At 38.6% G+C, this 20,096-nt stretch overlaps 1 pseudogene; it reads right to left on the bottom strand.

Moving 5' to 3' along the window:
• Nucleotides 1-720: 720 nt before the first annotated feature.
• On the bottom strand, nt 721-1,575 carry LOC101422022 (motile sperm domain-containing protein 1-like; annotated as a pseudogene).
• Nucleotides 1,576-20,096: the final 18,521 nt, after the last annotated feature.

Below are 20,096 nucleotides of genomic sequence, written 5' to 3' on the forward strand. Positions count from 1 at the left end.
AGGGTAAGCTTTTAGGTAAACAAATGCCTCCCTTCCTTTAGAACTCTTAGGCTAAATACAGAAATTGCCCTATTTCTAGTGAGTTTTTATTCTTTGAAAACCCACATGCTTGGCATTTGGACCACAACCTAGTTTGTGGTTCACCAGATGGAACAAATATGTCCTGTGTCTTCTGTGAAACCCTGAAAAGCATGACCCTTCAGTACCATATGCTTTTCTCAACTTCCATGCATTAACTGTAAAAAATCTTATTTTAGAAACACCATGGCAACTGTTTATGGTACTAGAGAAGAAGGTAAAATTTACATAGTAATGTTGATGCTTGTAGGCAGGAAATAAACAATTTTTATTTTTAGGCTGGTAAGTTTGCTCTTTTGATCCTTTAACTTTGAAGGACACATGACTTTAACAATAAATGTGAGCTAGAAAAAGATGACAAAATAATAAATATTGCAATTAAAATCTTTCGGATAATAGATACAGATATAAAAAGGATTTCTTCAAATAACTTCATAGGTGTCACTCAGAAGCATTCTTGCTGTCTGTAACATAATATGCTAGAGTCCTGCAAATAAAATTATTGCATTTAAAATATATATATTTGCAATTATTTGAAATCATTCAATAGTTTACAGCATATTAATAAAGTGAGACAGATACAGTCCACATTCATGATGTTTTAAAGATAAAATTACTTCAGAAGTCAATTGAAATCCTTGCTCATGTTCTGTGTCTAGCCATTATGATAAGACCTAAAACATAAGTATCCACTAATTTTGATTTTTAAGAAGGTAAGGGGGATTGAACCCGCGACCTCATCCATGGGAAGCAGGTGCTCAACCACTGAGTTAGATCCACTCTCTTGCCAGGAATTTTTGACTCACTTAAGTGGAGGTAGAAAGGGAGCAGCACTGCCACATCCCCCAGTGTAGGCAGCCTTAGGGCTGCAATGCATACTACTCCCAGGACGGCAGAAAATTATGCCCTGAGGAGACAGGTCTGTTTTCTGGTCGAAATGACTGCTCAGAATATAAACTTTCTGTTAAATATTCCTTTATTTGTTCTCCCTCTTCTTCCTTTTGATGTTCTTTTGCAAATGGAAGAAGAGTAGCAACAACATTCCTTCCTAAAGCCTTCCTCTAGCTTTGCTCATAAACGTGGAGACAGAATTTATCACCATAGTGACGGGACGGAGCATCTCTATGACGAATCACAATATACACACACACTGAGGCATTGCTGTTCCTGCAGCAGGAACAACAACATACTTATTTGCAGTAGTACACAAAACTTTGAACATTAAGACAAACTCATAGGGATTATACAGAGCCAACACTTGCTTATGACTGATCCTCTGCATAAAATGTTAGCTCCATAGAAAACACAAAAACAGGGCGATTTCCATCCACTAACTTTGGTTGTCTTTTCTGTTGCTGCATTGGTACTAATTGCCTATGCTGCAGCTTCTGTTTTTAAAGTCTTATCTATTCTGGGCTTTTCTTACATTCAGTGAAAAACTCCAAAGCATTTTGGCAATCTCAGCAACACCAGCTCCTCAGAAAGCAGCTGGGACTGCTCCTCCAGACCGTTATCAGGGTCTCCAGGCTGTACTGCCTCACTGTAGTTTTGATTTGCATTTCCCTAAAGTCTAATGATGTGGAGCATTTTTTCATGTGCATATTAACCATTTGTATGTCTTCTTTTGAGAAATGTCTATTCAAGCCCTTTCACAGGTTTTTATTTGGTTGTTTGCCTCTTTGCTAGTAAGTTCTAGGATTTATTTTTATTTACTGGATATTAAACTTTTTTCAGATATATGGTTTCCAAATATTTTCTCCCATCCTATAGGTTCCTTTTTACTTTCATGAAAAGTTGTTTCATGCACAAATATTTTTTAATAAATCAATTTTGTTGAAATACATTAATAAAGCATAAATCTATCCAAAATGTACAGTCAATGGTATTTGATATAATCACATAGTTGAACATTCACCACTTCAATCATTTTTAGAGAATTTTCATTATTCCAATAATAATAAACAAAAATCACTCATGATCTCTCAACTTCTCTATGCTTCCCCTGCAGTACATAGCTGTTTCCTCCTCTGTAGAATATTTGTGTTTATATTTTGTAAAAACAGTCTTATATATGAAATATCACCCACATTCATATTTTACATGAGGTCATTATGTTATACAGTTCCATGATGTTACATTTTTTAACTTTCCTTCTGGTAATATACATGACCTTAGTCTTATCCTTTCAACCATTGCCATACCCATATAATAGCTCTGCTAGATACAAATATTATCATGTGTTTTCCCCATTTTTATTCATTTCCAAAGATTTACAAACAACCATTTTACCAATTCTGCACAGATTAACCCTCAGCTTTCCGTTCTTTACCCTCATTCTATTTTCTGGTGACCTATATTCTAATTATTAATTCTATATAATTTATATAATAGAAACACAAACATAATAACACAATCATATATTATTTGCCCTTTTGTGTCTGGCTTGATTCACTCAGCATAATGTCCTCCAGTTTAATCCTTGTTGTCATATGCTTCACAAATTCATTTCTTCTTACCACTGCATAATATTCCATTGCATGCACGAAGATTTTTAATTTTGAAGTCCCAATTATCTATTTCTTTCTTCTGTTGCTCATGCTTTTGGTGTAAAGTCTATGAAACCGTTGCTTAACACAAGATCCTAAAAATGTTTTCCTATTGTTTCTTTTAGTAGTTTGAGAGTTTGGGTACTTATATTTGGGTCTTTGATCCATTTTGAATTAATTTTTTTATGTGCTGTGATGTTTGGGGTGAAAGTTCATTATTTTACAAATGCATATCCAGTTCCCAGCACCATTTACAGAAGAGACTATTCTTTTCCTATCAAGTGGACTTGGAACTCTTGTCAAAAATCAAGGCTGAGGATAATATGCCTAACCACTAAATTATGTTCCCCTTAGTTTATGCTGTAACTGCAGTATTCAAACAGCATCCTTGTTTGCAGTTTACATCATGGTTTGAGCATAGGAAAGTCCACAACTGAGGTATCAGTAAGACTATGCTTTCTCCAAATTCTGTAACATTCTGGTGCTGGTTGCTAGTGATCTGTAGGGTTGCTTAACACCACTGATTATTACTGGTTGATCCTGTATCCCACCACTTTGCTGAATTAACTTATTATCTCTAGTAGATGTGTTGTGGATTTTTCAAGATTTTCTATATATAGATCATGACATCTGCAAATAGGGAAAGTTTTACCTCTTCCTTTCCTATTTGGATGACTTTTATTTATTTTTCTTGCCTAATTGCTCTGGCTAGAACTCCCAATACAATGTTGAATAACAGTGGTAACAGCAAGCATTCTTTACTTGTTCCTGATCTTACCTTGGGGGAAAAACTCTCAGTCTTTCACCTTTGACTATGATGTTAGTTGTGGGTTTTTCATATATATTGCTTATTGTGTGGGGAAGTTTCCTTCTACTCTTAGTTTCCTGAGTCTTTTTATCAAGAAAGATGCTAGATTTTGTCTAATGTTTTCACTGTATCAGTTGAGATAATCATGTGATTTTTTTTCTCCATTACATTAATGTGATGTATTACATTATTTGATTTTCTAAGGTTGAACCACCCTCACATACCTGGGGTAAATCCCAGTTGATCAGGGTGTATAATTCTTTTTTTAATTTTTATTTATTTATTTTTCTTTATTTTGAATAATTCTTTTAACGTGCTGTTGAGTTCATTTTGCTAGTATTTTGTTGAGGCAATTGACATCTACATTCGCACAGGATATGGGTCTGTAAGTTTCTTTTCTTGTGGTATCTTTAACTGGCTTTGGTATGAGTGTGATGTTGGCCTCCTAGAATCAGTTAGGGATTGCTCCCTCCTTTTCAATTTTTTAGAAAAGTTTGAACAGGATTGGTGTTAATTCTTCCTGGAATGTTTGATAAAATCTTCCAGTAAGAACTTCTTGTCCTGGTTTTTTCTTATTGGGAGGATTTTTTTTATTACAAAATCAATAGCTTTACATGTTATTGGGCTGTGGGGATATTCTGTTTCTTTTTGAGTCAGTATAGGTAGTTGGTGTGTTATTAGGAATTTGTCGTTCCTAATTCTATGTTTTCTCATTTGTTGGTGTACTGTTGTACACCAACAATCCTCCTTATCTCTCTGCAGTCATTAATAATTTCCACCCTTTCATTTTGAATTTTATTTGCATTCTCTCTCTCCTTTTCCTTGTCAGTCTTGATAAAGGTTAGTGGATTTTATTCATCTTTTCATATAACCAACTTGTGGTTCATTGATACTCTCCATTGTTTTTATAGTCTCTATTTCATTTACCTCTCTTCTAATCTTTATTTCCTTCATTCTTGCTTTGGGTTTAGTTTGCTCTTCTTTTTCTTGCACCTCTAGATGTGAGTTTAGGTCTCTGATTTAAGGTCTTCCTTCCTTTTTAAGGAAAGCATTTGAGCTATATATTTTCCTCTCAGCATTCCTTTTGCTGTATCAATAAGTTTTGATATGTTGTAGGGTTTTATTTTCATTTGCTGCAAAGATATTTCCTAATTTCCCTTGTAATTTCTTCTTTGATGCATTGGTTGTTTAAGAGTGTGTTTTTTAATTTTCACATATTTGTGAGTTTCCCAGTTTTCCCTCTGCTGTTAGAAGCATATATATTTATAATTGCTCTGTCTTCCTGTTGCACTGTCCCCTTTATTAGAATATAATGTCTTCTTTTGTCCCTTGAAACAATCTTTGTCTTAAAGTCCATTTTGTATTATATTAATATAGCCACCCCAGCTCTATTTTGGCTACTCTTTCCATGGAGTACTTTTTCCATCCTTTCATTTTCAGCCTACTTATGGCTTTAAGGGGAGTCTTTTTAAACAGCATATATTTGAGCCATGTTATTTTATCTCTTCTGCTCATCTATGCCTTTTGACTAGAGTGTTTAATCTATTTACATTTAGAGTAATTACTGACAAGGCAAGCTTTTCTTCTGTTATTTTTCTATTTGGTCTTTGAAGGCCTTATACCTTCTTGTCTTTACATTTTTCTATTATTGCCTACTTTCATATTTATTTGATTTTTTTTGTAGTATGCCATTTTGAGCCCTGAAAAGCTCAAGGAGATGAGACACAAAGAGAGATGCCTGAGCACCCAGAGCTGAGCTCCAGGAGAAAGTAGAGTGAGACTAGCAGACCTGCCATCTTGTGTTACCACCAGGTAGGACAACAGGATCTGCTAGCAGGCATCTTTCATGAGAGAGCATCTCTGATGATGCCTTAATTTGGACATTTTTGCAGCCTCAGAACTATAAGCTTTTACCCAAATAAATCTTGTTTTTGTTTACCAAAGGAGGGCTGATGCAAAGTTCAGAAATGGGATGGCTTTTATAAAGATGATTTATTTGGGTAAAATAAATAAGGGAAGCTTACAATTTCAAGGCTGTGAAAAATCCAAACTGAGGTACCATCAGAGATGCCTTCTCACTAAAAGTCAGCTACTTTTGAACTCGGTGTGTTTCCACATGTGAAGCAAATTGGCCACTGATCTCTGCTAAGGTTTCTGCCCTCCCCTCCAGACTCATCATTTCCTCTTGAGCTATTCCATGGGTCCCACCTCTTGGAAGCTTCATGCTTGTGTGATCCTGTGGTTCTCTCTTACAGAGCAGGATCAAATATAGTGGCGTCCTTTCTATGTGTTTATTTGAGTAAGTCTCTCTCTGTGTTTCTGTTTATAACAGACCCAGTAATGGGGAGGAGACTCAACATGAGTTACACCTCACTGACTTAGTACAATCAAACATCCTAAATTGAGCTTATCAACTAATCTAATCAAAGGCCCCTCAATCGATTTTAATGCAATCAAAGGGTATGACACCCAGAGCAATAGATTAGTTTACAAACATAGTATTTCTTCTTTTGGGATTCATAAAATAATTTCAAACTTCCACAAATCTCCTTAAAAAAATCCAATCCATTTCTGGTACTTTGCATTGGCAATCCTGTAGCAAACTAACACAGGCTTAAATTTAATATCCTAAATCTGTAACAGTTACATTGTTTTGATACCAGATTAACTCCAATATCATACTCTTCCATTCTCCCAGTTTATTGTTGTACTTGTTACAAATTATCTTTATACATTGTATGTCCAAAATCATAAATTTATTATTACTTTTTATACATTTGGATTTTAGAACCTGTGAATAAAAAATTGGAGTTACATACCAAAAAAAGCACTATAATAGTACTGACATTTATAATTACTTTTATGGTTACCTTTATGGAAGATCTTTATTTCTTTATGCTACTTCAATCTTCATCAGGTTTCCTTTCCTTTCAGAGAGAACACCCTTTAGCATTGCTTATTGGACAGATCTAGGGGTAATGAACTCCCTTAGCTTTTATTCCTCTAGGAATATCTTAATCTTGTCTCATTTTGTAAAGACATTCTCACCAGACATAAAATTCTTGCTTGGCAACTGTTTTCTTTCAGCACTTTAATTATTTTGTCCCATTGTCCTCTTGCCTCCATTTTTTCTGTTGAGAAATCAGCACTTAATCTTATGGGGCTCCCTCTTACATAAAATATTGCCTTTTTTCTTGAAATTTTCAAAACTCTCTCCTTGTCCTTAGCATTTGACAGTTCGACTACTATGTGACTGAGTGTGATTCTCTTTGAGATTATCCCATTTGGAGTTAATTGGTATAATTGCATGTGCATATTCATGTTTTTCATTAAATTTGGGAAGTTGTCTATTAATATTTCTTTGGCTATTCCTTCTGCCCCTTTTTCTCTTTCTGCTCCTTTTAGGAGACCTACATGTGTTTATTGGTATGCTTGATGGTGTCCCATGGGTCTCTTAGTTTGTGTTCTTTTTTTTTTTTTTTCATTCTTTTTTTCTGCTCCTCAACCTGAATCATTTCAGTTGTCTTGCCTTTGAGTTCACTGATTCTTTCTTCTGCCAGCTCCAATCTGCTGATGAAACCCTCTGGAGAATTTTTTATTTCAATTACTATGGTCTTCAACTCCAATGTTTTCTGTTTGGTTCTGTTTGATAATTTCTATCTCTTTATTTAGAATCTCATATTTTTTATTCATCATTTTCCTGATATCCTTTAGATTTTCCTCCTTGTATTCCTTTATCTTGATAAGCATAATGAAGACCATTTGTTTAAAGTTCTTTGTCTCATATGTCCAAAGTTTGGTATACTTCATTTATGCTTTTTGAAATTTTATCCTCTTCCTTTGGATGAGTCATTGTTTTCTGCTTTTAATTTGACTTGTATTCTTTTCTGAACACCATATATTTTAACAGTTTAATGTGATAAATTCATGATTTAGTCCCTGGGCTATCTGTTCCTTAATTTTGCATCTGGCTAGTGATATGACAGAGGTATCCTTGAGGGCCAAAAACTGAAAAAAAAAAAATTTCAGAAAATACCTTTCATGGTCTTTGCAAGTCAGATCTGTGTTGGTTGTTACTCTCCTTCAGAGCTTAACCCTTGGATCAAAAAGATCAACCCATGATGAAAGTATAGGGTCCTCTCCTTTGAGGCTATGTCTTGTCCTGGGTTTGTGTTTGTGGCCTTGAAAATCCCCCAGTTAGAGGCATGCATATGCCCCCTCTATTCCCTAAGAAGCAGACTTTGCTTCGTGGAGTGTTCTATTTATTTTTTAAAGCTAGTATCCCTTTGTTCCAGGTCACTTTCATTTAATTCCTTCTTAACTGCTTTAGCTGTCCACAAGCTGCTTCCTCCTGTATGGCAAGTTTGAAACAGAAAAGAGTGTCCTGGTTCACAGTCTTGCAGGTTGTCATCCTACTGATTGGCACTGAAATCCATGCATCCTAGTATGCATACAGGGGCTCTTCTATTCCCTATGAAATAGGGCCAGGGACCCACAATGGCAGCACAGGCCAGCTCTACACCATGCAAGGGAGAGGTTGTGAGACAGACCAGCACAAGCTTCTTCTACCAGTTTTAAGCTCTGTTTTCTTGATTCAGCACTGGCCCTGTTACCGAAATTCTCTGTTTTCCAGAATTTTGATGAAGATAGCTCTGCCAGTTTTTGCTACTTCAAAGATTCTGTGGGAGAACAGAACCCTAGAACATTTTACATTGCCATCTTAGTCGACCAGAAGATCCTATCCTTCCTTCTCTCCTCCGATCTTAATTTAGCTTTCCAAGCTAACTTAACTCAGCTGAATTCCTGATTGTGCTTTCAGTATGCTACCTTTGTTACAGCCGAGGTTTTGAAATATTATAAATTAAATTTTGATGCCAACAGAAAAATTTCACTCTTAAGTTCTGGCTTTACTGGCTGGTCTATTTTGTACTCTGTTCAGTAAATATCTGTATGTGCAAACATATATAAGCAGTAAGAATGTGCCTGAGTTTTTCCTAAAGTCTTTCAGAGAGATTCTTTCCTCATAATGGCATTTGACTCAATGTCTTCATTTTTATTTCCACTGCTACCACCCTGGTACAAATGGTCATCACATTGCACATAATTTGCAAGAAATTTCCAACAAATATGCCTGTTTGTGATCTCTCCCTTCCCTTTCATAAAATCTCCTACAGGGAAGCAGATTTGGCTCAACTGATAGAGCATCTGCCTACCACATGGGAGGTCCAGGGTTCAAACCCAGGGCCTCCTGACCCATGTGGTAAGGTGACCCATGCACAGTGCTGATGCACACAAGGAGTGCGGTGCCATGCAGGGGTATCTCCTGCGTAGGGGAGCCACACACACAAGGAGTGTCCCCTATAAGGAGAGCAACCCCATGCAAAAAAAGCACAGCCTGCCCAGGAGTGGCACCACACACAGAGAGCTGATGCAGCAAGATGAGATGACAAAAAGAGACACAGATTCCCAGTGCTACTGACAAGAATACAAGCGGGCACAGAAGAACACACAGTGAATGGACACAGAGAGCAGACAACTGCGGGGGGTAAAGGTAGGAGAGAGAAAAAAAATCTTCTATAAGCTTTTCCTAAACACTGCTTTCCTCATGCAAGTATCTTCAGGAGCTTCCCAAGTTCTACATCCTGATACTCAAGTAACAAATGAAGACAGGCTGAGCTACAGACTATACCGTAAGACCTAGCAAGGTGGGAAACGGACTTTGGCCCAGTGGTTAGGGCGTCCATCTACCATATGGGAGATCCGCGGTTCAAACCCCGGGCCTCCTTGACCCGGGTGGAGCTGGCCATGCGCAGCGCTGATGCGCGCAAGGAGTGCCGTGCCACGCAAGGGTGTCCCCCGCGTGGGGGAGCCCCACGCGCAAGGAGTGCGCCCATGAGGAAAGCCGCCCAGCGCGAAAAGAAAGTGCAGCCTGCCCAGGAATGGCGCCGCCCACACTTCCCGTGCCGCTGACGACAACAGAAGCGGACAAAGAAACAAGACGCAGCAAATAGACACCAAGAACAGACAACCAGGGGAGGGGGGAAATTAAATAAATAAATAAATCTTAAAAAAAAAAAAGACCTAGCAAGGTGATGAGGAAAATGTGAGTCACTTCTCAAAGCACCCTGAAGTTTTATGGAAAAAAAAGAATTGTAAGATTGAAGTTCATAAAGTCACATCTGGAAAGTCTAATGTAAAAGAACTTTATCAGTCAGGATCCAACCATGAGGCAGAGTCTACAATGGATGTTTAAACAGAGAGAATTTAATATAAAGAATAGTTTGCAAGATATAAATTTGCCGGATGTAAAGGTAAATGAAAAGGTAAAATGAGACAACATGGAGGTAGCAACTTCAGGAAGCAATTACCATCTCTAGGAAAGAGGGAGTAAAGGGAAGAGGTTGAAATTAAAGCTTAGAAACTTGGAGGAGCCCCATGGAACTGAAACATAGGCTCTGAGGAGCAAACATGAGCCAATTAGCCTGATCAGTCTAGCTCAAAGGAAAAGCCTAAAGGATGTGGAACCCAGACATCTGAGGAGGGGTTGCCAACAAGTTAGTGCTGGTTTCTCTAAGGGGGTGCAGTGAAGTTGGGTCTACAAGTGTGGAAAACTGCAAATAAGATTTAACTGTTTTACATGAAGAAACTACCACTGTCAGAGTGAAGAAGAGCTGCTCATGGAAATAGCAGCTGACAGGAGGAAAGAGCAATTCCCTTTTCCACCCTCCAGCCCTTCAGTATCTGTACAGTGTCCTCTATCAGCATAACCTAACCGGGAGCCAACTGATCAAATAGAAATTCCATTTGCAGAAATGCAGTTTGCTCTACTATGATAAGGCATAGTAGAGTGGTGGTGATTGACAATAGAGTAAAAATGGGAACAGTCCATCCCTTCGGTTGCTCAGCATTTATACATACCCATCTACATATATTTGAATTTTACATAAAACCTGAAAAAATCTATGTGTCTATCTAACAAAATATCTCCATCCTTCAGACAAATGAAGACACCCAGAAGTCCCAACAGTCATTAAACTGTTTCTAAGAAATGGCCACACTACTCATCTCTGGAACATGTGCCTCAAATCAGATACAGTCCCATCTAAGTATTCTTTTATCGGAACACTAAATTGTAAAATAACTACTGTCTTAGTTTTCTGGCTGCTAAAATAAATGTCATACAGTGAGTTCACTTAAACAATGGGAATTTACTGGCTCAAGGTTTTGAGGTTGGGAGAAGTCAGGGCATCAGCAAGGTGATGTTTTCACACTGAAGACAGTCACTTTCTGGGGCTGGTTGCCAATGACCCTCATGTCTTTGGCTTTTCCATCGCCTGGCAATGCATGTGGCATGTGGCGGTGGCATCTCCTTTTTCTACTGGGTTCCATTGGCTTCCAGCTCTGGCTGCCGCCATGGCTTCCCTCTCATATCTGGTTGCCTTTGCTTATAAGAAAATCAGCCATATTTAGTTAAATACCACCCTCATTTAGTTTGGACTCATCTTAACTAATAATATCTTCAGAGTTCCTATTTACATATGGATTCACACCCACAGGAACATTTGGGACTTGAACTTCATTTGGGACTTGAATAAACAGGGGGATTAAAATTATAATCATTTATGGAAACTGCTTACTAGTTGGGCTTAATTACTACACAGCTTAAATATACTTCATGTGTGTGTGTGTATATGTATATATATGTATGTCATAAAACAGTAAGATTTTTTATCATAAGTTTCATTTGATTAGAATGCTTACCTATACCAATATGTTAAGACCTCATATCTGAATTATGAATAAATGTGTTAATAATAACTCAATAAAATCTTTAGTTTTCAATGCTAACAAAATGTAGAGGCATGCTGTTGTCAACCCACATATTAATCCCAATGGGAAAGCAGTAATGTAAGTTGTAAAAAGAAAAGTGATTTGTTTCACTCATGGCCATTTGAGAGTCATAGCAAATTTCCTTTATCTAAACACTACATGGGTAATTCCCACCCAAGAAAAGCAGGATATGTTGCCACAATTCCTTTTTCAATTTGTTATTTTTCAGACAAGTCAAGACAGAATGTCCCTCCAATTAAAACATTTCAAAACAATTTATATGATAAAGTTGATAATGAGCTGCTAAAGTCATCCAAACTTAATAAGGAAACAATAGGAAATTTTAATAGTACTCCAATAGGGAAAAAAAATCTTATATTCACTTAATGTGTTCCGTCAGCTATGTGAATTTGTCAACAACAGTTCTAAAGAATTTAAATCATTTCTTATTAAGATTAGCAAATTGATAGTAATTTATTAAATTATCCTAAAGGCTTTAGCTTTCTTTCTATGAAATCTTGGAAGCTATCAAAATATTTGCAATTAATGTCATAAAATCTTTATGCCAAATTACTTCTAGCTATCCAACTCAGTTCAAAGTAAAAGCAGCAGAGATTTTTTTATGTCAAATGGTAATGGTCAGTTAGGAGTTGCTTCCAAAGGGAACCTCCATTCTAAGCAACTATATCAGGCCTATCTGGCTTTCTCCTTGACTTGTGAACCACTAATACTCAACAAGTATAAAGGATCTTAATATCAACTACAAGGGATATTTTTAAAATATATGTAAATCCCTACAAAGTTGTCTCCATTTTAGGCTGACAGTGACATTAAAATCTGTATTCACATTCTTCTTTGTTGCCATTCCAAGTTTCGAAGGAAGACAGCACTAAAGCTCACATTTTTGTATCAATAATAATTGCTGTGTTAAAACTATGCCAGAACACAGAATTGACACTGGTCTTATAATTAGGTTGGCTTTGAGTTTCTATTCTATCATTTGCTGGCTCTGTGAATCTGAGCAACAGTCTTTATCCCAATGGTAGTCACATGAAACATATAACCTACATATAAAAAGGAAAATTAAAATGTTCTTGATAATGATCTTTAATTTTAAATTTTACAGTGTGACAATTTAATTTTAAATATCCCTGTAAACATTTTTCTGTAATTCATTTATTTATAAATTAAAAGAATTCATCTCACAGGAGGGGACATGAAGAAAGGATATAAACATATCTCTTACATGTTACCCATCCACTAGAGAGAGATCTAAATTAATTGTTTTTAAGCAAAGACTCCCTATGAGTCACTCACAACCTACCTTGGCATAATGTACTGTGATAATCAAATTGCCTTACACCCGGCTAAGAAACTCAGGAATAGGGGCTTTGATGGAGAAGTAGAATGCAGCTCCTGGTGGGATGTGGGGAGGTAGGGATTTGAGGCTGTTTTGTTCATTGTTGCCTTCTCAGCACCTGGAGCAGCCCCTGATACATGCCATAAATCTTTGTTGAATGAGTGAAGTTTCAGTGATTTGAGAGAAGGGCATTCTTTTGTAGTCAATGACTAGTATGAGGATACTAGGTATTAGGTACCTATCAGGTGAGAGAAAGGGGTAAGAAAGGTTCAGAAATGGAGATCGAAGGGTGAAAAATAACTTAAGGCCTAATACTAGAATTAATTGGTGCCAAATCCAGCATATCACTAATAGGTTGCCCATTATTAGTTTATGACACAAATGTCATGGAGCAGAAACCATTTTAAAGTGAAACACTGAGCATATTATATTATGTATATATTAAAGAGAAAGTGTACCACAATTATGGAAAAATTGTGGAACTATAAATGAACTAATCAACATCTTCCATTGCAGTTTGTAGATTGGAACCAATCTTTCCTATGGAAAGAATGGTTGATCAAATCATGCTTAGTGAATATTTGTTCAACTGATTTGAATTCTAGCCATTTGGGGTGGGTCAGAGAAAAATTAACTTACTCATAAAAACTTATATTCATGTGTATGTATAGATGTACACACACACATACACACAAACATACAGACACACACATTCCAAAATTAATAGTCTTGTGTGACCTGGATGTACAATAAATTTCCTAATTATATTTCTAATAGGCAGACAGTGTGGAATAATGGAAAGACCAGTCAAAATGTTTAAATTGGTAGCTTTATGAAAAAGGCTTAAAGTAAAGCAGAACTTCACTGTAGATTCTATGGAGGATATTAAGACTGCTTCTGCAGTTACCTTTGAAAAGGAAGGATGGCGTGACTGAACACAAATCATCTCACTGCTTCTGGGCACTGTGCGATATGAAACTTGTTGAGGGTGATTGCTTCACAGTACAATAAATACATCTGACATTAGCCTCAAGGTAAGTACCCTGTGATTATTGCAGCTGTACTCTCTGGAATTTCAAAATTTCAGGGGGAAAACAGCAACAATTTAGCATCTATGAAGAAAAGGTAGACATGGTACTTTAATCTTCTAACTCATTCCACTCATCTGGCACACACCAGAAACCAATGGAAAAGGGACTTAATACAAAGCAGGAGTCTCTGCCTGCCATAACTCCTGGATGAAATGCTAGACTGGGCTCAGCCACATCTGCTTTTGAATGTGGGAGAGGAGCTACCAGAGAACAGCCTGGGGCTTGCCTGCAGATGTATCGAGTCTGACATGCATGAGCCTGCCCTTCCCCACGTGCCTGCTGACCCAAACCCAACATTCCCCCAATTACTTCCTCTCCCACCACTGCTTCATTGCACTGGAAGGCTTACCCCTCCATATTTCCTCCTACTTTCACCACCCAGCTTTCCAGATGCTCTTATTGTCTTTTTGTTGTTGCTGTTTTTTCTGCTACAAGATGCTCCAGCAATGCCTGCACCAGCTGAACATCCTGATAGGAATTACTTAGCTATATATATAGTTACATGAATTTGTGTTATAAACACTTGAATTTCATTTTTTCCGGCTCTAGCTCTGATGATTCTGGACAAGTTACTGAACATCACTGAGCCTCAATTTTCTCATCTATGGGATGAGAATAATAGTGGCTGCCTAGGACTTTCAAGCCTTAATTTTACAAAAAGATGTAATAATACTCTAGACTCAGAAAATCCCAGTTAATAAGAGATTCTGCTAGTTTTCTGCTAGAATAGGGTAGTTTCTGTGCCTGACTTAAACATTGTTAAAGGGCCCCTGTCTCCAAACCCCACATTCCTAAGAACCTTTTGATCATTCTGATTGAACCACATCCTTAGGAGCAGACACTCTCTCCTATTGTCAGAGGAAATTTTACACTACGGCGACAATGCACTGGATCAACCTTCGGTAAAAGAGCTGAAGAGCTGGGTCCTGACACTCATCAGTTGTATGATTAAGGCAAGCCATTTAATCCCTCCAAGACTCAGTTTCCTCACCTACTTCACAGGGCTGTCATAAAAGCAAATGAATAACAGCTACAAAATACATATTTTATACACATATTTGTGTGTATGCATATATGAATATCTTCATTAAGCAACTTTTTTTGAAGATAATAGCTAATCCCTCAGAAGTTGGACATTCTGTAAAGTGCTGAAGAAAGTGATTGATATGCCGCTATGAGTTGCCCTTTAGGTCACATTCAAATAAATGGAACAGTTTGTAAACAGATTGCTGAATCTCCTCCTCCACAGTGCTATTGTGTTCTTCATGCCTTGATTAAGTAGCATTTAAGATGTTTTACTCCTATCCTTTTTTTCTTAGCACTTTAAATATACCCAACAGGGAGGTAAGGACTTCAAAGTCTTTTTAGAACATGCAATACTTTGGCTAAGAGTAAGATTCCATCTCCCCATAAGACTCTTCTCCTCATGAAACCCGGTGCTGTCTCTTTGGCTGCTCCTCACTCCCCTAAGTCCTGAGAGAAACAGCCCAGGAGAACTGAGGACTTCCCATAACTCTTACCAGCCAGCTCCTGCCAGGGCCTCACTCCCTCCACAGAGCCACGCGGCTAAGACAAGCCTGAGGAAGGGACCAAGCGGGAAACCCAGACACTTCCCCTGGGAACCCAGACACTTCCATCACATCAAAAGCCCTCCGGAGTCTATAATTAAAAGTTCCACAAGCCAACAAGGCTTCGAAAAAATCCACACACCCATCATTCTACCCTCCACTGACCAAGTTCTGCAATGTTTGCTCGCCTCCTTCAAAGCTGCCCTCTCCAGGCCATCCCACCTCATCTGCCTTTACAACAGGGAAGATGAGGAGGGAAGGAAGAAAGAAGACCATGCGTTTGTATTATATGCTGCCGTTACCATTACTTGGGCTAGCTTTCTTGCACGCCTCCTCATCCCTGACGCTCCCCACCGCTTCTCCCTGAGAGGCTCGCAGGAGCGCGGGCAGGGTCTGGTACCCAAGGAGCTCCATCCATTTGCAGGGGGCGGGTTGACGCCCTGCAGCCCCGGGCTCCGAGAGCACAGGACCCTCCGTGGGGAACGGCTTAATGGCCTCCCTGTTTGGCTCAATCCGCCGTGGGCCAACCCAGAAAAGCCGTTTCTTTCCATTTTGATGAATAATTCATGAGCCCCAAATGGTTTGGTTCCAAATAATAAAGGGGCTGATTTTCCTCGCCTGTGTCCTTCTTCCACCGAGGGCACACTCAATTTCCTAAGTGAAAACAGAGGGGAAGGATGCACACATGAACTGTGCCTGAAAGGGAAGGCTGCGCAGTGCTGCTTCACCATAATCAATCCAAACGGCTAAGCGGGAGGGAACGGCAGGTTCTCATCTGATGCGGCCCAGAGCCAGTTTGCGGGAAAATTCATTTGCTCATTTAAGAGGCAGGAAAGATCCAAACCTGCAACACGACTTGGGTCCGTAGGTTAAAGAGGCATAGACATTATTTCTAAGCAAACTTTTGCTGCATTTAGTATTATTATCAGCGAGGGTCTGGCAGCCAGGAGATGGTAACTCCAACTGGCTAACGAGGAGAGTGTGAGGTAGGCAAGGTTGAGGGAAACCAATGAAGATGATGCAATGCCAGAACGGTGACAGCCGGGAGCTTTACCACCCAGCTCAGCGCAAGAGGCAGGCCACCTGGCAGGAGCTATGGGGCTTGGTGGCAGGACCCAGTCAAGCTCAGTGCCAGAGCAGGGAGGTAGCCCAGGGAATAAACCAACGTGCTCCCCCTGACCTCTGATCTCTTGCAGGGCCTTCCAGGGGTCTAATCCAATCCTACGTCTAGAGGCAAAGGAACCTATGGAAGAGAGGGGAGGAAAGTTGACCTTGGATCTGGAAGGGTAAACAAAAAAGACCTAGAGCAAGCATCCTTTGTATGTTTGTCAGGTGGGAGTATGCCGTATGTACAATAAACGGTAGATCCTGAGTCAGTATCAGCATGCAGTAAATTTTATAAATGGAAAACTACTTTCTGAGGCAATGATTTCAGGAGGGATGAGTTTGCTTTTGAAAACAGGAAAGGACAGATGTCACTAATATCCACTTGTATTTGTACATTTTATGGTGTTGACCATTCTAGAGGGCCAGCATCTGGGAAGTATAAGATGTCCCTATATTTAGCCTGCAAGTAACAGTTTTGCGATTTTATCGGAAACTGTTCTAAAGATCCTATGTCAGTTGTTCTCAGTCAGAGGCTCCTTTGCCTGCCAGGGGACACCTGACAAGGTCTGAGGAAGTTTTTGGTTGTCACAGTTAGGAGACGTGCCTGGCATATCATGGGTAGTCGTCCTATGATGCACAGGATGGTCCTCCAAAACAAAGAATTATCCAGACCGAAATGTCAGTAGTAGTCAGGCTGAGAAACTTTGCACTAGGGAACTATTCTAGAATGTGGGGTGGGGAAATAAATAACTAGTAACCTCAGAAACAATGAGCAAATCCCTTATTAACCCTGACAAGGGCTATGAATAAGGCTTACAAGGGCTCTCTCAGGGTGCCCGATGACTGTTCCTCTCTAGGGACAGCAAACTCGGCTCCATGGTCCACCTCTCACTCCTATACAGAGTTTTCAACTGTACAGTTTTCCCATCTGTGGAATGGGAATTAAAAATAACACGTAGAGGTTTTCTGGATTATGAAAAGGAGAAAATGTGGGAAATGTGCCTAGCACATTCCTCTTGCACAGTAATGCTCCAGTAATGCTCTCATTATTTCTGCCATCATCTGATGGCCATGAGCGTGATGGCCCCTGCCTCCTGAGTCTCTGGGCCATGCCTCCCGCCATTGTGTTGCACCAGGATAACCTTCTCACCTCACTTCTAAGTTTTCTTTATTATGATATTATCTGATTCCCTGAGATGTCTGGAAAAGTGACTTGCTGGTCTTGGACAAAAAGTCTAAAAGCATCTCTAAATCTGCTTCCACAAGTACATATCAAGCTGGAACTTAATGCTAAATGGAATTCTTATTTTCCTCGAATTAACAACATCATTACCAAAACACTCAAGTTTCTATTCTGAAAGTCCTTGTTTTAAATAAAAATAAAACCTTTCTACCCTATATTTGATTGTCTCTTGATTCGGCAACAACAATCCTGAATTTTCATTACCCAGCTATCAGCTATGGGTCTAAGAAATGTTTGTATTATCATTTTACGTAGATTATGCTGGTTGAATGGCTCAGCAAACATACTTCAGGTTGTTTGAGTTTATCCCAGGTCTTTAGAAGAGGCAGAAGATTGCTTTCTCTAAAGCATGAATTTTTCCAGGAAAAAAGATTTTGATCAGTCTCTTTAAGCAGAGGATAGCTATACCTTATTCAAGTAATTCTCATAACAACCAGGCAAGGGAGATGATTTGTTTTCATTCTTGGATTTGGAAAACAAGTCCCTGAGAGATTAAATAACTTGCCAAAAATCACACAGTAAAGTGTTTGAGTCCGGATTTGAACTCAGCTATATCCCATGACAAGTAATTCATTCTCTGTGACCTTGTTCAGGCTGTAGTGAAGAAGAACCAGAAATCCTTTTAGGGCACTCCAGAAGGTTGCTGTCGTGAATGGCCATCTGTGAGCTGCGGTGTCCCTGGAGGAGTTTCAGCCTAACATTTCTGTAGCTAAAACTTGGAGAAAAGCGATCATTTCTCTCACCAAAGTCTTACTCTACCAGCTTAAAAAAAATTTTTTTTTTTTAGTTATCCCCAGTTCTTGCCTTGGTATCAAATCTCCAACTATTTTGCCCTTTTCTCTCAAATGCCATTTGCTTCTTGCAGCCATTCTTCCATTAGTTACCCATTGTCTTAGAACTCACAGGCACAGATGCCTCCTACAGGCAAATGGATTCTGGTTCTCTCAAAAGGAGATTGCAAAGAAACCCATGCCAAACCCAACCCAAACGGGATGGAGAAAGGGTAAGGAAACTTCATTTTGTTTCCACTTACTCTCAGATGGCCACAACCTGAGTTTGTTTTGTCCCTTCTTAATTTCTTGTAGGCTTTATTTATACAGCCAAACTTTATTTTCCTGACAGATCCTCTGATACTTTCCTTCTCTATTAAAAGGATGCCAAAGAATATAGCAAACCACAGGCAGATTTAAGAGATAACATTTGTTGTGCACTTACTATGATCCAGGCACTGTGCTAAGTGCTTTCTTTGGATATTCAAAAATACTGTCTATATGCAGGGAAAAAAAAGTGAAAGGAATTCCCATTGGAGTCTGTCTTGCAGCAAATGGGAAGAGTCAAATGTACCTAAAAGCATTGGAGGCCTGCTGCTGGTCTAGGTATATATTGGCATCCTGTGTTATTTAGTCCCAGGCTAACAAGTATCCTCTGACCTAGTTCTTGTCTCCTAAACGATGGTTTAAAAAAAAAAAGACATGTAAGTCCAAGACAAAATCTGATGTTCAGAACTTATCAGAAGTTTATAAAAATGGCAATATTTTAAAACTAAAAGGTTACATTTTCTGAATTCTAAAAAGCTTGTTTACACCATAAGAAGATTCTGTGGTTACATATTACCACAAAGCAGCCCAAAGCAAAGTGTCTTTTTCCCCTTTGGACACTATTACATACTTGCCACTGTTTCTTAGTAACACCGCCTACTGCAGAGAAAAATAATAATGATGATAATGATAATTAATATCCCTTTTAAAATTCAGAAGAACTTTTTTTAAGCAATTGTGCATAACTTTCCCCTGATAACATATTAACCCTTTTGCTATTACTTGGAACACATAAATGTATGGAAATAATAATCATCAGAATGCCATACACGCACAGTAGCATTTTCACATCATCTTGCTTGTTCTTTAACACCCCCCTGAAAAGTGGTCAGAAAAACTATTTCAAAATGTCTTCTAGTCCGTGGAGAAAAGTACAAAAACAGCTTATTTCATATCTCCCTTAAGATTAGGCATTCCTAATGTAATACCAAGGTTTTGAAAAATAAATACATCTCTTTGACACATAGAATAGACAGAAGTGGCACCTTCTGCCTACCTCTCTTTTTCTCCCATGTCTCTGATTCCAGGACAGTGCCCCAAAGGGTCTGGGATCCCCCACTCTAGGTATGATTGATAATGAATGAGGCACCAAAAGCTCCTGGCATAGCTGCAGGCAGATGGATAGACATGGAGATGGAGGTAGGGATCAGAATAGGGAGAGAGAAAGATAACTGCCTATATCAAAAGGATATAGTGTGAATTCTGATGTAAACTATGGACTAAGTTAATAGTGTAATTATAGTAATATTGTTTCATCATTATAACAAAATTACCACCCTAATGAAAATGTTAATAATAGGCAAAACCATTTATGTGAAGGGCTGTGTTTTGCTTTCCTGGGCTGCTCAAGCAAACACCATGCATTGG

This window comes from Dasypus novemcinctus, chromosome 1 (assembly GCF_030445035.2).
Source record: "Dasypus novemcinctus isolate mDasNov1 chromosome 1, mDasNov1.1.hap2, whole genome shotgun sequence".
NCBI classification, from domain to species: Eukaryota; Metazoa; Chordata; class Mammalia; order Cingulata; family Dasypodidae; genus Dasypus; species Dasypus novemcinctus.